At 33.9% G+C, this 19,580-nt stretch overlaps 1 pseudogene across 1 annotated transcript in view; it reads right to left on the bottom strand.

Annotated features, from left to right (window-relative positions):
• The window catches only part of LOC309615697 (transmembrane and coiled-coil domain-containing protein 3-like), a 58,725-nt pseudogene that overhangs the window by 24,314 nt on the left and 14,831 nt on the right, over window positions 1-19,580 (bottom strand). The window contains exon 1 of the transcript XR_014249811.1: window positions 1-19,580. This exon is cut by the window's left edge and continues 15,596 nt beyond it; it is cut by the window's right edge and continues 14,831 nt beyond it. The product of XR_014249811.1 is annotated as a transmembrane and coiled-coil domain-containing protein 3-like (transcript).

Here is a 19,580-nt window from a genome sequence, read left to right as displayed (position 1 = left end):
AGTGAGCAAATGCTGTTGGAAAAAATGGTGCCAATAGACTTGCTCGACGCAAGATTGCCACAAACCTTCAATCTGTAAAAAACACAATTTTATCTGTGAAGTGCAATAATGCCAAGCACAATAAATAGGGGTATGCCTGTATGTACAAGGCACAAGACAAAAGATTTGGGCTAAGTGTAAATCATATTTTGACAGCTAAACAATAAGTAAGCTGTCCTATGGAATAAAAAAGTTTCCTTTTCCAGATACTTTTAACTCTAGTGAGCAGTGAGAGAATGCAGGAACAAGATTAATTCATTTATATTTATATATGAAAAGACTTTTGGGTACCAGAGCCTGGACTAGGAGTGGGTATTATACAACGACCTGCACCAGTGTCTTCCCTAATCCACCTCCCAGTTAGGACACAGGTTCTGAGGCCAATAAAGACACCAAATGAGTTTCCTGCAAGGTGCTTTGAGTAAGCAGGGCCCACTACGTGTGGGCTGGACTTTGAGGATGGAGCAAAGGAAATGTGAGCCGTGGACGTTCTTTCTCAGGAGCTTACAATTCAGTTGACAAAAAAGACAGTCATGCAAACGATAAAAAGAGACTGCTTTAGAGACTTCAAGAAAGAGAAGTGATATTAGTTGTAATGAAACTGAGGTTAAGATTAAACTGGTAGTAAGTTAAAGTTCCTTGAAAATGGTGTATTTCCTTTAACCTCTAAGTGCATTAGAAAGGTTTTTTTTTTTTTTTTTTTTATCTTTTATGCAATGTCTGGTGATTATCTTCCAAGCAGTGGCACTTAAAAATGATATGAACAATACTTTGTGCTATTATTATTATCATTTTTATGGTGTGGGATTTGGCATAGAATGACTTTTGCTCGGGACTCACATGCCCTGACTTTAGCACATAAATGCTGGGCTACCTCTTCAACATACTGTATTTTGATATGTTGGCTTACTGATACATTAAACCACTTCAAACTCCTTTAACTGCATACTTTAAATGGTGTTCCAATGGACTTTTATTTTAAAAGAGAGTTAAAATATTATAACCACTGAAACCTATTTTTTTGTAAATTTAAATCAAGATAGATAGAAAAAAGTATACATGATGCAAATTGTACTATCATTGTAAATGACATAATTTCTTGCTATATATAAGCTGAAATTTCCACTGACTATCCCATTTATATGATGATTTCCATAGTGAAGTGAAATGCATGAATTCCCTATTTCAGATGCATTCAGCTGTAGTAACTGGAAAAAAAATCCTATTCATTTAAGGTCATTCTTGCTGTTGCAGAGCTCTGAAAGCTATAGCTTTGAGGGCATGAATGCTATCTCTTGAATTAAGATGATGCCATTGGGAAATGGGCCTTTTCTAGACTATGTTTTACATTTAAGGAAGGGTATTTCTTTGAGGATATAAATCTAATTCCTTGCCAAACTTTAAATTCAGTCTAACCATTTTTTTGCATCTCTTCTTTATCTCTTGATTTATTTTCAATTACACCACATTTAGATATTTGAAATTCTCTAATCTATGTAAATTATAAATTGACTTCTTATTTAGTGATCAAATGTTAAAGCATAATTACTCTGAACCTCTTTCTATCTCTGGTGCTAAAACCATTTATACATAATTTCACATCATTAGTACAAGTTCTATTCTTTCTAGGTCTTAGAAATAGAAGTAAAATCTTTAACACATTTAATTCGAATGGATGATATGATTTCCCTTAAAAGTGAAACTGCTCTTTTAAAGGTTTTTACCATTGATTTAAAGTTTAGTACCTGCATTTCTCAATGATTTCATCAGTAAAAATGCTGCTAATAAGCCCACTAATACAAAAGACTACACTCATTACTTTAAACTAATAAAAAAACAGAATAAGTACGGAAAACAAAATCATTTCTTCCTTAAATTGTAACTTTGACCAATTCTAATGAAGTTTACTGAAAGTAAAAATAAGCAAATATGGTAATTTTGTCTTAAACAGTATAGTTCTCATTTCATGGAATCTATGATTTTAGCTAATAGAGAGACGTATTATAGTGTTTCAAAAATATGCTCCTCTGAACATTAATATATATTATTGAAGAAATGGATTACATATGTATAGAAATATATAGACTACTGGCATAAACAAAGCCATGCAATTTTATATCAGAGCTTCTAAGTGGCTCTTAATATGCTCGTTAACATATTAATGACAGCGATACATTATTTGTATTATTTTTTATAATTTATTTGGCCATATATATCATTTGAGATATTTTCAGTCACAGGGAATAGAAAACACAACTAAAAATGTCTTAAAAACTAAGGTAGGGGGACTTCTGGTTTCTGCCTCCTTATGTAAAAAGCTTGGAAGCTGTCACACTGTCCTAACAAGTAAAAAGCTGAACAGACTTGAAAAATCAAGTCCTCTTAGGTCCCTAAGAGAAGAGTGGACACAGGACAAACCACTGTCCCCAGTATTGCAGAGACAGACAGGGGAATTCAGGGAGTCATGGCTTACCAGACCAGATACTCACAAACAGAAGCCACCCTGAGAACCAGTGTCAGAGTAGGAAAACCTGACTATAACTAAGGACCTGCTGGAGACTTAGTATGGACAACTTAGAGTTTAACATTTAAAATACTGTTGGAATCCCAGGGCTTCAGGCAGAGGGTGGGAAACTGGAAACATTTTGAATTACACCAAAGTACACATTTCTTCTTAACAAGGTCTGGCCTCAAGGGAAACAAATTAAGCAGATATAACCAGCTGGGGTGTTAACAGAGCCTACCTGACCCAGAGAAGGGCAACACCCAACTTTAGCACCCAACTCCAGTCATCTCCAGCCTACCATGTGGGAGAAGGGAAATACCCAACTCCAGGCCAGTCTACCCAACCTCTTCTGCCTAAGGGAGGATAATGGAGAAACTCTTGTGAAGTTCACAGTTCAGAGGCATAGGCTCAGTGAAAATTGAGACCTAATCATAGGACTATAGCACACTTCCTCTGTCCCACACCTCACCACCACATTACTAAGGCCTATTTACAGCACTTCCTTGTTTTCTTTGTACATCATGCCCAGCTATCAAGAAAAATTTAAAGACATACCAAAACACACTAAACAAACAAACAAAAAACACTGTAACAGAAAAAAAGAATGCCTTTTATGGGCTTATTAGTAGACTGGACATAGGTGAGGAAAGAGTCTCTGACTTAGAGGATATATCAATAGAATTCTTGAAAACTGAAAAGCAAAGAGAACAAAGACTGAAAAAACAGAACAGAATATTCAAGGACCGTGGGGCAACTACAAAGGTGTAACATAACATATAATAGGAGTACCAGAGGGTAGAGAAAGGAGCAGAAGAAATATTTGGATCAATAAAGACTAAGAATTTTCCCGAATTAATGTCAGACTCCAAACCACAGATCCAGGAAGCTTAAAGAACAACAAGCAGAATAAATGCCAATACAAACCTAGGCATATTATTTTCAAGCTACAGAAAAGACAGAGAAAAAATTCTGGAAAAAAATCTGAAAGAAGTGAGGTGGGCGTGGAAACACCTTACCTATGTTGGAACAAAGATAAGAATTACATCCAACTTCTTCTCAGAAATCATGCAAGAAAGAAAAGAGTGAAGTGAAATATTTAAAGAGTTCAGAGAAAAAAGCCACTAACCTGGAAACCTGTACCCTGAAAAATTATCCTTCAAAAGTGAAGAAGAAATAAAGACTTTCTCTGACAAACAAAAATTTAGGGAATTTGTTGCCAATAGAGTTACCTTGCAAGAAATGTTAAGAAAAAATTCTTTAGAGAGAAGGAAAACAATGTTGGTCAGAAACACTGATCTATATCAATTAAGGGAGAGCATTGAAGGAATAAGTAAAGGTAAAATAAAAACTTTTATTTTTCTTATTCATAATTAATCTAACAGATGATAGTTTGTTCATATTCAAAATAATAATACCAACAATGTAAATTATGTATGCTTATGTATAAACCATACATTTATATATTTAGTATATATATGCTTATGCATGTTTGTATGTAAGAGGAATGAATGAAAACAATGATATAGGGATGGGAAAGAGGAATTAGGAATATTTATTATAAAGTACTCCCATTATCTGTGAAGTGGTATAGTGTTATTTGAAAGTGGACTTGAATTAGCTGTAAATGTTTACTGCAAACTTTAAGGCCACTACTAAAAGAATTTTAAAAAATGGTTGTTAAGAAAGGAGAGAAAATGGAATCATATAAAACCACAAGAGGTAGGAAAAAAACACAAAAGGCAGAAAAAAAGTGGAAAACAAAAATAGGAACAGGGAACAAAAGCAACAAATAGAAAACAGTAAGAAACATGGTAAATATTAATCAAACTATATCAATAGTCACGTTGAACATCAATGGTCTAAATACACCACTTGAAAGACACAGATTGTTATAGTGGATAAAAAACAAGACCCAGCTATATGATGTCTACAAAAATCTGAAAGAGAAATTAAGGAAACACTCCCATTTACCATTGCAACAAAAAGAATAAAATTCCTAGGAATAAACCTACCTAAGGAGACAAAAGACCTGCATGCAGAAAACTATAAGACACTGATGAAAGAAATTAAAGATGATACCAACAGATGGAGAGATATACCATGTTCTTGGATTGGAAGAATCAATATTGTGAAAATGACTATACTACCCAAAGCAATCTACAGATTCAATGCAATCCCTATCAAATTACCAATGGCATTTTTTACGGAACTAGAACAAAAAATCTTAAATTTTGCATGGAGACACAAAAGACCCCAAATAACCAAAGCAGTCTTGAGGGAAAAAAACAGAGCTGGAGGGATCAGATGCCCTGATTTCAGACTATACTACAAAGCTACAGTAATCAAGACAATACGGTACTGGCAAAAAAACGGAAACATAGATCAATGGAACAAGATAGAAAGCCCAGAGATAAACCCACGCACCTGTGGTCAACTAATCTATGACAATGGAGGCAAGGATATACAATGGAGAAAAAACAGTCTCTTCAATAAATGGTGCTGGGAAAACTGGACAGCTACATGTAAAAGGATGAAATTAGAACATTCTCTAACACCATACACAAAAGCAAACTCAAAATGGATTAGAGACCGAAATGTAAGACTGGACACTATAAAACACTTAGAGGAAAACATAGGAAGAACACTCTTTGACATAAATCACAGCAAGATCTTTTTTGATCCACCTCCTAGAGTAATGGAAATAAAAACAAAAATAAACAAATGGGCCCTAATGAAACCTCAAAGCTTTTGCACAATAAAGGAAACCATAAACAAGATGAAAAGACAACCCTCAGAATGGGAGAAAATATTTGCCAATGAATCCACGGACAAAGGATTAATCTCCAAAATATGTAAACAGCTCATGCAGCTAAATATTAAAAAAACAAGCAACCTAATCAAAAATGGGCAGAAGACCTAAAAAGACATTTCTCCAAAGAAGACATACAGATGGCCAAGAAGCACATGAAAAGCTGCTCAACATCACTAATTATTAGGGAAATGCAAATCAAAACTACAATGAGGTACCACCTCACACCAGTTAGAATGGGCGTCATCAGAAAATCTACAAACAACAAATGCTGGAGAGGGTGTGGAGAAAAGGGAACCCTCTTGCACTGTTGATGGGAATGTAAATTGATACAGCCACTATGGAGAACAGTATGGAGGTTCCTTAAAAAACTAAAAATAAAATTACCGTATGATCCAGCAATCCCACTACTGGGCATATACCCAGAGAAAACCATGATTCAAAAAGACACATGCACCCCAATGTTCATGGCAGCACAATTTACAATAGCCAGGTCATGGAAGCAACCTAAATGCCCATCGACAGACGAATGGATAAAGAAGATGTGGTACATATATACAATGGAATATTACTCAGACATAAAAAGGAACGAAACTGGGTCATTTGTTGAGACGTGGATGGATCTAGAGACTGTCATACAGAGTGAAGTTAGTGAGAAAGAGAAAAACAAATATCGTATATTAACGCATATATGTGGAACCTAGAAAAATGGTACAGATGAACTGGTTTGCAGGGCAGAAATTGAGATACAGATGTAGAGAACAAACATATGGACACCAACGGAGGAAAGTGGCAGGCAGATGGGGGTGAGGGTGTGATGAATTAGACGATTGGGATTGACATGTATACACTGATGTGTATAAAATTGATGACTAATAAGAACCTGCTGTGTAAAAATAAAATAAAATAAAATAATTAAAAAAAAAAAAGAAACACACTTAAAATATAAAATCACATATAGATTAAAAGTAAATGGATAGAGGAAAATGTACCATGCTAACCTTAATCTAAAGAAAGCAGGATTAGCTACAGTAATAACAGACAGACCAATGCCAAAGCAAGAAAAGTTATTAGCATAAAGAAGGGCATTGCCTAAAAATAAAGACGTCAATTTTCCAAGAAGAAATAATCCTTAACGTATATGCGTCTAACAACAGAATGTCAAACTATGTGAGGTAAAAGCTAATAGAATTGCAAAGAGAAATAGATAAATTCATTATCATAGCTGGAGACTTCAAGGCCCCTCTCTTAGAAATGAACAGATTCAGTAGGACAGAAAATCCGTAAGGAAACAACTGAATTCAACAATACCATTAGTCAACTGGATACAATTGGCATCTAGAGACTGTTTCATCCAACAGCAGCAGAAGAATACACATTTTTCTCTACCCTGCATGGAACATTCACCAAGACAGACCATATTCTGAGCCATAAAACACACCTTAAATTTAAAAGAATGGAAACCATACAATATCTGCCCTCAGACTATACTAGAATTACACTAGAAATCAATAACAGAAAGATAAGTGAAAAGTCCCCAAATATGTGAAAATTAAACAGCATACTTCTAAATAATATATGGGTCAAAGAAGAAATCTCAAGAGAAATTTTAAGATATTTTAAATAAACGAACATGAAAACAAAATTCATCAAAATGGATGAAATCCAGCTAAATGCAATAACATCATATTTGCATTGAAAGCTACATGGAAGAAAAAGGTGATATGGTAGAAAAATTATGACTGAAAATTACAGGTTTTGTTATTAATTGTTTGTTAGACTGGACTAAATATAGTATAAATATTAAATTCACACATTTTTTACGTATTAAATGTTTTCCTGGGAGATACATTGTAAAACTTCAATCACTTCTTTGACTACTGTTCTAAAATTGGAATTCTGTTCATATGGGAAACTGATGGTCCAAACATGCAAAAAAATATATAATTGAGAACACAATATTTTAAAATGAGATAGTTAAATAGAACTTCTTTATGATTTTTATATTTTAGTATGATAAAAGCACAAATACTGTAAATAAATATACAATATTGTGTCTAAAATGTGGTTGCCTTATGGGCAATCTTGCAGCAGAAGGATCTCCATCCTAGATACTATTGTTCCATCCAGTTATTCGAACTCTTTTTTTCTCCCTTATTTCACACATCACAAACTTATTTACTTATTAGTGTCAGGTTCAAAGTAGTAGTATCTCCTCTATAAAAATTGCTTAATCCCTTCAGTCAAAGAATTACTCTGTCATCTGGAGTTACCATATTTAAAACATATAGTTTAAATACAGGAAATATTATTGCATTTAACATAAAATGTCTTGCATTAAAGTGGGATATTTTAGAATACATGTATTAATCTTTATAATAGTAAGTCTAGCATAAAACTGTGAATTTAATAGTTACTTAAAATATATTTGGTAAATTAAATTGAATTCATTCTCTTCACTTAAAAATGTTAGGACTTCAACTTATAGTTAAATACATTTATCTTATCTAGCTTATCACATTTTTCTTAAAATGTTAGTTATTTAATGTAATTTAACCTTATTAGAAACATTAGCTAATATGATTTCTTCAAAAAGCCTTCCCCCTCCTCCATAGGAAGAGTGTTGCTCTGTGCTACTGCAGAAAGACTTGAATTGCAGAACACTAGCTTGTGGGAGAGACGAGGATGCTAGAAAGTTTTGTGGGGATTAAGTATATACAGACTACTTAATTATGTTGGAGGGAGCTTCTTTCTTGAATTATGAGAATTTCCATAAACAGAGAAAAATTGGAAGAGGGAGACATTCAAAGGTAAGATGTAGAAATAAGATGATTTTCCTGGGGAAAATGGCCAGTTCACTGCAGCAGAGGTTACAGGATTTGAATCGAAGATGAGACAGGAAATGTTCAGTGAGATCAGATTTTGATGACCATATACCTTGAGCACATGTTTGTTTTTTTTGCTAACATTCCTACATAAATGCAATCAACTGATTTCTTTCAACCTTCTTATCTAGGAACTATTATTTACTTCTAAATGCTTTCAATATTTTCTGATGAAGATAGCCTGAACGTTGCTGTTCAAGTTTTCTCTTAGTTAAACTCAAATATATGTCTTCTTTTTTCCACATCTCTGATTCCTTTTGGTGTATAAATTCCTTGATATGTTTCCACCTTTTGGTGTGAATAGAAATAATAGTAACAAAATGTTTCTGGTTTTGTAAAAAACACATGAAGTACACACATAACACAAGGTAGTCACAAAACATTTTAGTTAGAAACAAACTTAAGCCTGGTTTACATTCTCTTTGTTTTTTGTTCAAAAGTATTATTTCAAGATTTTGTGGGAAGATTTATAGGCAAAATCCTCCTGTTATCAACTGTCAAAGAATGAGAGTCCCTGCTACTTTTTTATAGTCCTCTGTGCACCTCTATATAGGTAATAATATGACAAACACTGGGGTTTAAGAAGAGGTTTAAATACAGTTACTTCTGGATCAGGCCAGATCGGGATCTGGATCAGAGACAAAATATTAAACCACCATTTGCAATACAATACTGGCAACATTTTTAAATGCAAATGTTAAAACAGAAAAATCTTTGCATACAGAGAGGGAGCTAGTTCACTGTCTCACTGACTTTAAAATTATATATTTTATTTGGAATGAATAGTTTGTCTTTCTTAATTCTGAACTTGGTACTACGTATTTTATGTTTAACTAATACTGTCACTTTTCATTTACTGACTTATCCATTTTACCTATAACGTTTCTGTGTATCCATTCATTTGTAGTAAACCAAACCAGATCTTAAAGCTCTAGGATTCTTAAGTCAGGTACTTATCATGTTCATAGTATAAGAGAGCTGAACTCAAATACCCAGGAACTAAGTTAGATGATCTTTCATTATTCAAACATCACAAATAAACTGCATATTTTTGAATCACATGAATTGTGTTAAATATATATATATATATATATATATATATATATATATATATATATATATATAGTGCATTTGTAATAAGTCACTTAGGATACAATTAAATTTTCTTGAACACTCTGAACCCATATACTCTTTTTTCTTCTTCTTTTTCATTTTTACCATTTGGCCCAGTAATCATGCATTTGGATATATATTTTAAAATTTCAAGAGTTGAAAAAAGCTATATGTATTTAAATATTTATTTCAGTGTTAACATAGTGAAGAATGAGAGTCACTCCAAATATCCATCTTTAATTCAAAGATGTATTAAAGTAAGGAACAGTCCCAATTTAATTTACACTCTCAAACTACAATTACATAGGTTGGATGACAATAGAGAAATAAATCCAAACTGGGTAAAATTTTGATATAGATTCTGCATGCAATTATATATATATACTGCTGTAGAAAAATGGTTAGAATGATAGTTTGAAAAATGGATATTCATACACAATCATAAAGAAATATAAAGACAGAAAAAGAAAGCAACGATATACAACATCTGTGTGTAAAATGGTAAGAGGGAAGGCAATTCTATTTTTCAAAATTTCTATGATGTTGTTGAAATAACTTTATGTTAAAGTAGCTAAAATTATAGCCATTGTTTTAGTTATTTATTGTTCTTCATTGGGCACTTTTTGTAGTTGACAATATTAGTCTTAAGGGTTTGGTAAATAAGATGATATGTATAGGGAAGTTGCCAAAAAAAAAAAAAATAGAATAATTTACAAAATATAACACTGATTTTTTTCAATAATTTTTGATACGGTAGTAGTGTTAACATTTGGATATCATTTTTGTTGTTGTTGTTGAGTGTCGTGTGTGTTGAGGTTGGTATGAAGTGTCTTCATAACTTAAAGGCAACAAACCACTTATATTTGTGATTATTAGGATTGGTTAATGGGGGACACACAAAGTGAACTGGCTGAGAAATGGGTAAGATTTCAAAAGAAATAACTGTTAATCTAGGGCCAAGGGAACAACATTTCATCTTAAACAAAGCTATTTTTTGGAAGAATGCCATAGTAAGGTATTCCCACTTGCCTAAGACATACCAAATTAACACTATTTTTGAGATGTAATTATTAATAGAGTCATTATTCCTATCAAAATGTACAAATTTAAATGTTAAATTATGTGGTCAACTTATTCTGTTCAGGAGATTAAAGATAGCTTATCGATCTCACAAAGCACACTTAGATTTCATCTATGGAATGGAACAGAAAGTGATCTTGAAAGTAACTGTGAAAAATTATGAGGAATAGAAACTTGGTAGATTGCTGTAGATGTTCTTAGGTCCATTTCAGATCCAGGTCTTGTTTACCTGAGTTCTTACAACCTTCTAATGGGGGTGATATTATGATGACCATGCTTTTTCAGCCCTGAGCTCTCTCTCTGTCTTTGAAGTTGCTATGTTTTGCTTTGATCTTGAAATCTTTTTTCACAGTGTTTTGATGATTACTAACAGCGAAAATCACAAAGTCAGAACATGACTTTACTTATTCTCTTTTGTAGGCTTAATGGGAATGTCATAGCTAAATTCCTAAGTTTCTCTTTGATAATATACCTGAAGTTATTTTTTTCAAACTCATTTTCCCATCTTACTGGAAATAACAGAGAGAGATACCAACACTGGTGGGGGCGGGGGGGAACACCCCAAACATGCGTTGGAAGTTTTCTTTTACGCAGGTGAAGCTTGAGTTATCATAAAAACATGAGCATGCCCAGAGGGTGGCCATATACTTTGGTTATTTTAAATATATGAAGAGATTAAACTATGTTTGCTAGAGGTTTAGTTGCTGGTTCTAGAGGCAGATTACAGAAAAATCCAGAGTGATTTCAAATAGAAGGCTGGGCATTTAAATTTAAGATTCAAATATCCTAGAAGATTCTTCACAAAATAACATCTCTTAGATTGAAGTTTCTAGATGGTCTGACAAAATAGTCCATTTTTCTGTGCCCTGCTTTCATTAAGGCAATTTTAAGAGCTTTCCTATATAAAAATCATGGGTCATCATCATTATCAAATGGAACATAAGTTCTCGTAAAATGTTTCATGAAAACGTTCTATGTTCTGAGAAGTAGATTATATGGACGTAGTCACTGCCTTGTTTGTATTTTCACTCCATGAAGCAATTATTGGCAAGCAATGGAGACCAAGCGATGACTTTTCACTGAGGAGAAAACAAGAATGTAAGCAAATGCCCACTTAATTTTGTTTTCTATGTTTCTGGAAATGCCAAAGAAGTTTCTTGGAGTTAGAAGTTGTTTCAGTGGCTAAACAGTCACTTGATTGAGAAATCTGTATGGGAGAAATGAAATTTAAGGGAAGAGGCATTCTAAGCACACAAAGCAGCAGGTGTATGGATTAAACATCAAGTTAACAGCATACAATGTAGAGAAAATTTGTGAAAATCAGTGATACAGGGTGTCTTTCAATAAGAAAGGCTTTTGTGACACCCAGCTCATGGTTTCCAAAGAGAAATGTGAGTTAAAGATAATGGGGTGCAAAACAACTCATAGCTATTATCTGTCCCTACTTCTGTCTAAAGCCAATTATTCCACCTGTGGCATTGATCTCATCTTCTGCTACTTTCTCTGGAGTTTACTTTCCTTTTCTTCCTGTTTGCTCTTGCTCCTGTGTCTTTCCATTCTTCTATAAACATTCTCAAGTCTATCCCATATGTCGACCCAATAAAACAGGATAATCTTTTTTTCACCCTGAATTCCAGTTTTCTGTCACTACCTCTCTAACTCCATGACTTTCTGTTGTCACTACTTATTGGTAGTCTGTCCAAAACTTTCAGGCTGGACTAAGTGCCATATTTCTTTGTATTTTATTTTACTATATGTAATGGAAATGTGTGTAGTTTCAATAAGTTTCATATTAGTAAGCTTGTGATAAAGACCAGATACTGTTCTGACCACTTTACAGTTAATTTATTTAATTTTCATAATGACACATTGAGGAAGGTACTATTATTAGCTCCATTTTAAAGATGAGGAAAATGAGGCACAATGAGGATAAGAAACTTACCTAGTCAGTATATGGAGAAAGAGAGTTCTAACTGCAGCACTCCGACTTCAGGTTTCCTGCTTTTAACTGCTATGCCATGCTGCCTCTCAGAGAATTCTCTATCAGGTGCCTTAGAAAGAGTCAGGCTGGCAGGAATGCAGAAGCACTGGTTAAGAGCTCCATCAGTTGATGCTAGAGAATTAGACAAGGCCCAGACAGTTACTGAGTCCAAGCTCATACAGCTGGCTGCACGACAGGCCAATATATGGAGAGATGAGTTGTTGGGGCAAGGAATAGTGACTTTATTCAGAAGGCCAGCAGACCAAGAAGGTGGTGGACTAGTGTCCCAAAGAACCATCTTGCCCAGGTTTAGATGCTAGTTTCTTTTATGGAATAAAGAGGGGGAGGTGAGGAGGTAAAGTAAAAAAGGTGATAAGTTGTTGCCAATATTTCCTGGTTCAGGCCAGATTTGTTAATTTCTTCTTTCCTCCAGCCATTCACCAGCGAGCCTGGTCAGGATGTTTCCTTTGAGCTTAAACAAAGGTATTTTAGCTTAACATTCAGGCATGGAAGACAGGGTCCTGGGAAATGGGCCATTATATATACTCTAAGCTACAGGCAACATCCCTTTAGTAAATAATTTGTAACAGAAGCAATAGAATACAAAGGTTAAAGTGAAAAAAACAGATCCAATATGGAGTCAGATTTGGTCTTCTCTATTACAAGACCTTTGTGGGTTACATTGGCTATTCAAAGATTTATTTTTAAAACAGTGAGAAGCATGAGCAGGCTTCAAGGCCTAATGGTCTGCATTTAGTGAATAATCAACAAAATATTTGAATGATCCACATTTTGATACCACTCTATACAGAGGGCCAGGCACTGTATGAACATACAATGGTATCTCTCTGGAGGTATGTTTCCTCCACTAAGTAAGCTTTCAGTAAATTCAAGGAAGGACAGGAAACTATGATGCTGCAGCCCTTTTTGAACAATGGAATTCACTAGCTATTCGTTTACTCATTCTTTCATTTTTATTCTTTATCTGTTGAATGTGTAATTACTAAGTACCTAATAAGAACCAGTAACATGAGATTCACCCAGATTCGTATAGGAGAACATCCTGATATTCCGACATCTAATTTAAAGGGAGAAAATGACCAAACTACACATTCCATCCATAACCTCCCATAACATACCAATACATTCCCCGCCAATGACAAGGAGAAACAACCCCAGCAATGTTCCCTTCTCTGGTTCTACCTCTAGTGTCCCACTCTGAAGTTCTTATTTTTTTGTTTTTTTTCTTTTTCCCTTTAGTTGTCAATACTTTCTGTGTGCCCCACATTTCAATCAAGGTTCTGTGATGACTTAGTCTATTGAACTTGGATGTTGATTCCACTTCCCTAAGGATGATTTCCATTCTTTCCCAGTCTCTTGCTGAAGTCTCTTTGATGATAACTGGTATTTCCTTGTTGATTGTCCCTGTTATCTACCACCGAAGTCTGAGGTCTTTTTCATGCCTTTGGAAGTTTTCCATAGCTGCTACAGTATCTCAGAGAACCTAATAAAAAAAGAACAAGGGAAAACTGAGTATTTTAATTGCCCTAAATCTTTGGCTTGGGAACCCAGTTACACAAGCGTTTATACACTGCCCTTTATCTCATTGAGACTACAACCTTTTGTTGATTTATTTCTAGGAAAATGCAAAAAGTATGACAACAAATACATTATGAAATCAACATATTTTCTTTTTATTCCTATCATAAATTTCCCAAATCTGATAAAAATGGCATATGACCCTATAAAATCTCAAACTTACAGCAGATATTTAATAGATGTTCATGTCTCATGATAATAGAAATATTTCCAACATATCTAGGTTACTTTCCTGTTGATAGTCACAAAAGGCATACTTTATCGGTAGCAATGTTGATCACTTGCAAACGTTATATATCTAGTCCTTTGAAAGAAACACAAAATTATCTACCTCAGTAAGGATGACTACTAATTTATTAATAAATACAATTTGCTCAACAGAGGGCCAGAAATATGTAGCCCTCTTTACTTAGCATGATGTAGTAGAAAGAACTTGAATTTTAGTGTCAAAGTGGATTAAAATCCCTGTTTCAGGGTGCATACTATTATTGTAAATAAAGTAACCCGACACTTCTGGAATTCTCTTCTGGATCTCTAAAGCAAGGATAGGATTGTCCAACTTTTAGTGTTCAGGTTATCATGAAATTAGATATTTTGTCTAAAGTGTCTGATATATTACCCTGCACATCATGTGTACATAATACATGGTAATTATGATTCACAGTGTCTTAACCACCAGTCACTGAAAAATTACATTATTTGTTCAAAAACGCCATTTTCAATGAGGCATAGCTTTTCACTCAGAATTTTGCTTTAGCTTCTCATTATACATAAAAGAAAATTCAAAATACTCTTCAAAACAAACATTTTATCCCTAATAAGTTCACCTTCTAGACCCATGAGCAAACCTTGCTCTTCCCCTTCTCCTATTTATGATGTTCAACCTGCTGAGAATCCAATTCTCTTCTCTTTTATGCTTAAGTTCTATCATTTTTTCAAGGCTGAGCTCAAATCCTCCTTGCCTATGAATACTTTCAGTCCACTCCAGTCCACAATGATCTTGTTCTTGAACACTTTATTGATTTTTTTCACTCATATTGCCACATAGCTCTACAGACACAATAGCTGTATACGTTGTTTTTCAAACTGTGAAGTTGGCAATATATTCTCACAAGTGGCCATGACTTGTTGATACAATTTTATTTTGAATTATTATTTTGATGACAATAAAAAAATTCTCATTCTGAATCATCTCATTGACCACCTTTTAACCAATTATTTTCTAAGGGTTCATGGCTTACACTTATGTTTCTATTTACAATTCTGTTGGGGCCAAGAGAGCACCTATACAAATAGCATTTATTATTTAACTTTCAATATATTGAGAAGCACATCTTACTGTTTATAGTTCTAATGTAAAAATGATAACAATCATCTATGTCTACTCTTGCATGTATGTTTAATAATTTACCAGTAATGTTATTAAACTTGTTTTTTTGTGCATGGTAACTGTAAAAATGTAATAAACAGAAACCTCAATTAAATAGACTTGGGAGACTGCAAGGGGGACCTCTCTTGCCCTTTGAGGATAGAAGAGCCCAACAGGAAGAAGACTCCTCTTATTCATGGCAAAGACTCAACCAATGAAAACCATGAGCTCTTCCAACTTCCTTTTTCCCTCTATAAAAGCTATTTCTTTCCCTTGATACGTGGAAATTTGCACGTGACTCATCATGGTTACAGACTCCAAATTGTAATTCTCTGCTGATCCCAAATAAACCCATCTTGCTGGTGAAAGATTTGTCAGTCTATATGTTTTAGGTCAACATAACTCATAATTTGAAATCATTTTTGGAGCATAAGAGTTCAGTTTTGGAATATGATAGTCATTATTTGTGTTCAGCAATATAGTAATGTTGTTCTTGGATACATAATAACCCACAATTCCCAGACCTCTTACAGTTACAGGGAGCCACATGACTAGTTGTAATCAATATTCAAGCTGAGGCAGTAAAAATTATTATGTATAGCACTCCAATTATTTCTCTGCCTTGGTACCAAGCATGGAAATCCTAAATTTAAATGGTGAAACCTACCCTAGTGAGTCACCTGACATATAGCATATAATAGAACTTTATTTGTTAAGCCACTAAGATTCAGGGTTTGTTGTCATTGAAGCAAAATTTAACCTATGAAGATTAATACAGAGCCTGGAAATAACCATTGATACAGAATTCACATTTTATTAATTTTATTTTATAAACAAAAATGTGTCACAATAATAGCGATGTTAATTTGAATTTTTGTTTTATTTGATTTATAAAATTTGTAAAACCAAATATTGTTTTATTTTTGCAGTTCTAGAGATCTACAAGTAAAAGAAATTCATAGTTATTTATATGTTTAAAGAATGTTGTCATGATGCTAATTTAATTCTACACAAAATTTCAGAAATATTTTGATTTTTTAATGAGAGTCCACATATTACTGAAATTTGACAAACACTGGTTTTAAGCATGAATTCATTGATTTAAAAGACTTGAAGTATATTCTAAACAGTGTCACTTACTAGCTGTGTGGACTAGGATATAACTCATAACATTTTGAAGCCTCAATTTTCTTTTCTCTAAGATCAATATATGAATATCTTTCTTCTATCAGATTTATGAGCATTGAGATATTTTGAAGATTTATTACAATGCATATGCATAGTAAATACTCTATGAAAATCAAATAAAAATAATGTTTATTAGCTTACTTCTGTCTTACTTCCAATATGTTTTAATAAGTTTCTCAGATTTATAAGACAGAGGTTTTTCACATTTTTATTATATTTATACTGTTCAGTACAGAGCTGATATAGATAAAGCTCTGTTATCTTTTTAAAAATGTATATTACATTCAATTGAATTATTGCTTACTTCCCTACAAACACATGCTACAACCACTACCATTTTCCCTATAACACAGCAGCTGTCAAAGTGCTCTAAGGACACTTGCCCAGGTTCAGGACCCCCCAGCTTTTTCTCTAGTCCATTTCCTCAAAGCCTCATTTTTGGTACCAAGACAAAAGAAAAATGATAAAATCCATACTCATGTGACAGCCAGTGAATGACTTCTCTAGGTAACATAAGCCATTCATTCAACACCACATAGGTGCTAGAAATAAAATGTTAAACCAAAGGAGAGAATGTCCCTGTCCTCGTGAAGCTTATTATGGATTGGCAGAGACAGGTAAATCAGAGACTCTCATACAAATGTGAAATTATAACTGTGATAAATGGTACTAAGGAATATTTCTAAGGAGAGGTGTATGGGGCTAAAATAGCTTACATCTGGAGGAAACTCATTGTCAGAGCAGTCAATTCAGGGAGAGTTTTTCTAAGGAAGTAACCTAGGGAGGAGTGAGCATGAGCTGCTAGAAGGGTGGATGGACATAGGTAGAGGGTTTCAAGAGGAGAAGATAACGCTATCCAAAGCCCTGTGGTGGGAAGAAGCATTTGAATGCAGAAATGAATGGAGACCAGTGTGACTCAAGTGGAGATGACAAGGGAAAGAGGAGTGTGCAGTGAGACTGAAGAAATAGGCAGGGTTCTTTCTACAGGCAACATTGCAGGGTCTTGCATTTATCCCAAGATCATTGGGAAGTGATTGGAATGCTTTAAATAAGACAGAAAAAATCAGCACAACTGGATTGCTGTTGTTATTGGGTTTTGTTTTGTTTTTTTTAACTGAGGATGTAACAGAGAATACCGGGACTAATATGAATGCAAATACAGAGGCTACAACCATAGTCCAGGAAAGAGATGATGGTATCCTGGACTAAGGTGGTGGTGAAGGAGATGGAGAGAATAGAACATTCAAAATAGGTTTAATAGGAAAAATGACAGAACTTTGTGATGGGGAGAAAGAAGATGTCAAAGATGACACGTAGATTTCTGGTTTGCATGTGTGTTTGTGTGTGACTGAATGGCTAATGGTACACTTGCCAACTTAGAGAATGCTAGAACAGAAGAGAATGAAAGGAAAGATCACAGATTAAATTTAAGGCATGTTGAGTTTGAAATGCCTTTAAGACAGCCAAAGAAAAACATTACGTAGGCAAGTGGACATATATTGTGGTGTTAGAGATATATTTGTCATGATAACTAAAAGCATGGATTTGGACAAGATTGCCTGGTATGAGATTTTCCAGGAGGATTCCAGTGGACCAAAGTTTAAGATGTGAAAAAACAATATTTAATGTCCAGGGAGAAGGTGTGAAACTGCAAAAATCAGTAAATAAAGCTATTGAAGTGAAAGAGAGTTTCATCAAGAAAGTAATGGTCAACAGAAGTCAGGTAAGATGAACGATGAAAAGTAACCATTTGGACTTACAGGCACAGATATATCTATCAGTGATCTAAGAGAAACCGTTTTATTTAAATGATGGGAATGGAAGGCAGATTGAGGTTGGTGAAGTGGTGACAGGAAGTGAAGAAGTGAAAGACAAGTATAAGCAATTCTTTATTGAAATTTAATGGAAAATATAATATCTAAAGGACCAGAATTTGAGTATCTAACCTTTAAATATAGGTTCTGGGACAGCTGTGTGTGTGTGTGTTTTCTAAAATAAAAATTGTCTATTTCTAAATTAATTGCATCTCATCTTACATAATAGGTATATTCTTCAAAAGTGAATGTGAATATAAATTTTGTTAAAATGTTTTAGATACAACAGGAAAATCAGGAATAATCTTTTAATGGATCACTGGTTACTTTTGAGCAATGTACCACTTACATCTATGACTGTTGGAGAACTCTTTGTTTTTGCCTGTTCAGCTTCTTTAAATCAACCACACCCTTCCACATTCATGTACACAGGACATGTAGCCTCGCTAGATGCTCATAACTTTTACTGCTATTTTCCAAATTCCACTGTTATCTGAATTTATTTGCTATTAACTTTGAACCCAATTCTATTGTTGATTAGTGTAATGTTTTCACATCCCAGATAACGGCTAATCAAATAATATTTTTAAGCTAAGAAAAAGAATACTTGGATCTCTTGGAAAACTATAGAGATATAATTGAACTTCTCTGATGAAGGTAGTGTAAAGGTATTAACTATTATTAATATCCTTATACTTAATCTTCCTACACACATTTTCTTAATGGTTTTTAATATTGAAACAAAAGGAATCCAATTTCTCACCCTAGAAACAGGCATGTAATCATGAACTACAACAGGGAAATATTCTCAACCTTTAATAATGAAAAATAATTTAATGGCTAAACAAATCAAACCTTACATGTAGAATTTTGAAGACAGGCCTAAAAGAAAGCCACAAATTCATGTGATTGTGGTAAAATATTACCCATCAATAGAAACTGATACATGGGTACAAATCAGTTCTTGCTTATGAAAATCTGAAATCTCCTATAACGGCTACTCATCATCCCCAGGGTAACAGAATGAGTCTGCCTATATCTCACTTATTGATTGGCTTTTTGAATATTTTAAGACAGTGTTTATTTTGCCCTGTGCCTAGTATTCTATTTCTCTCAGCTAAACACCCATGCCTTCTTTAAACAGATCTTCCAGTCTTCTACACCTCTTGAGCATTAATCATCTGATATGTTCCAAGT

Source organism: Balaenoptera borealis, assembly GCF_965194805.1.
Source record: "Balaenoptera borealis genome assembly, chromosome: 18".
Taxonomy (NCBI): domain Eukaryota; kingdom Metazoa; phylum Chordata; class Mammalia; order Artiodactyla; family Balaenopteridae; genus Balaenoptera; species Balaenoptera borealis.
Note: the sequence above shows the minus strand (reverse complement) of the source record. Positions and strands in the feature narration are given on the sequence as shown.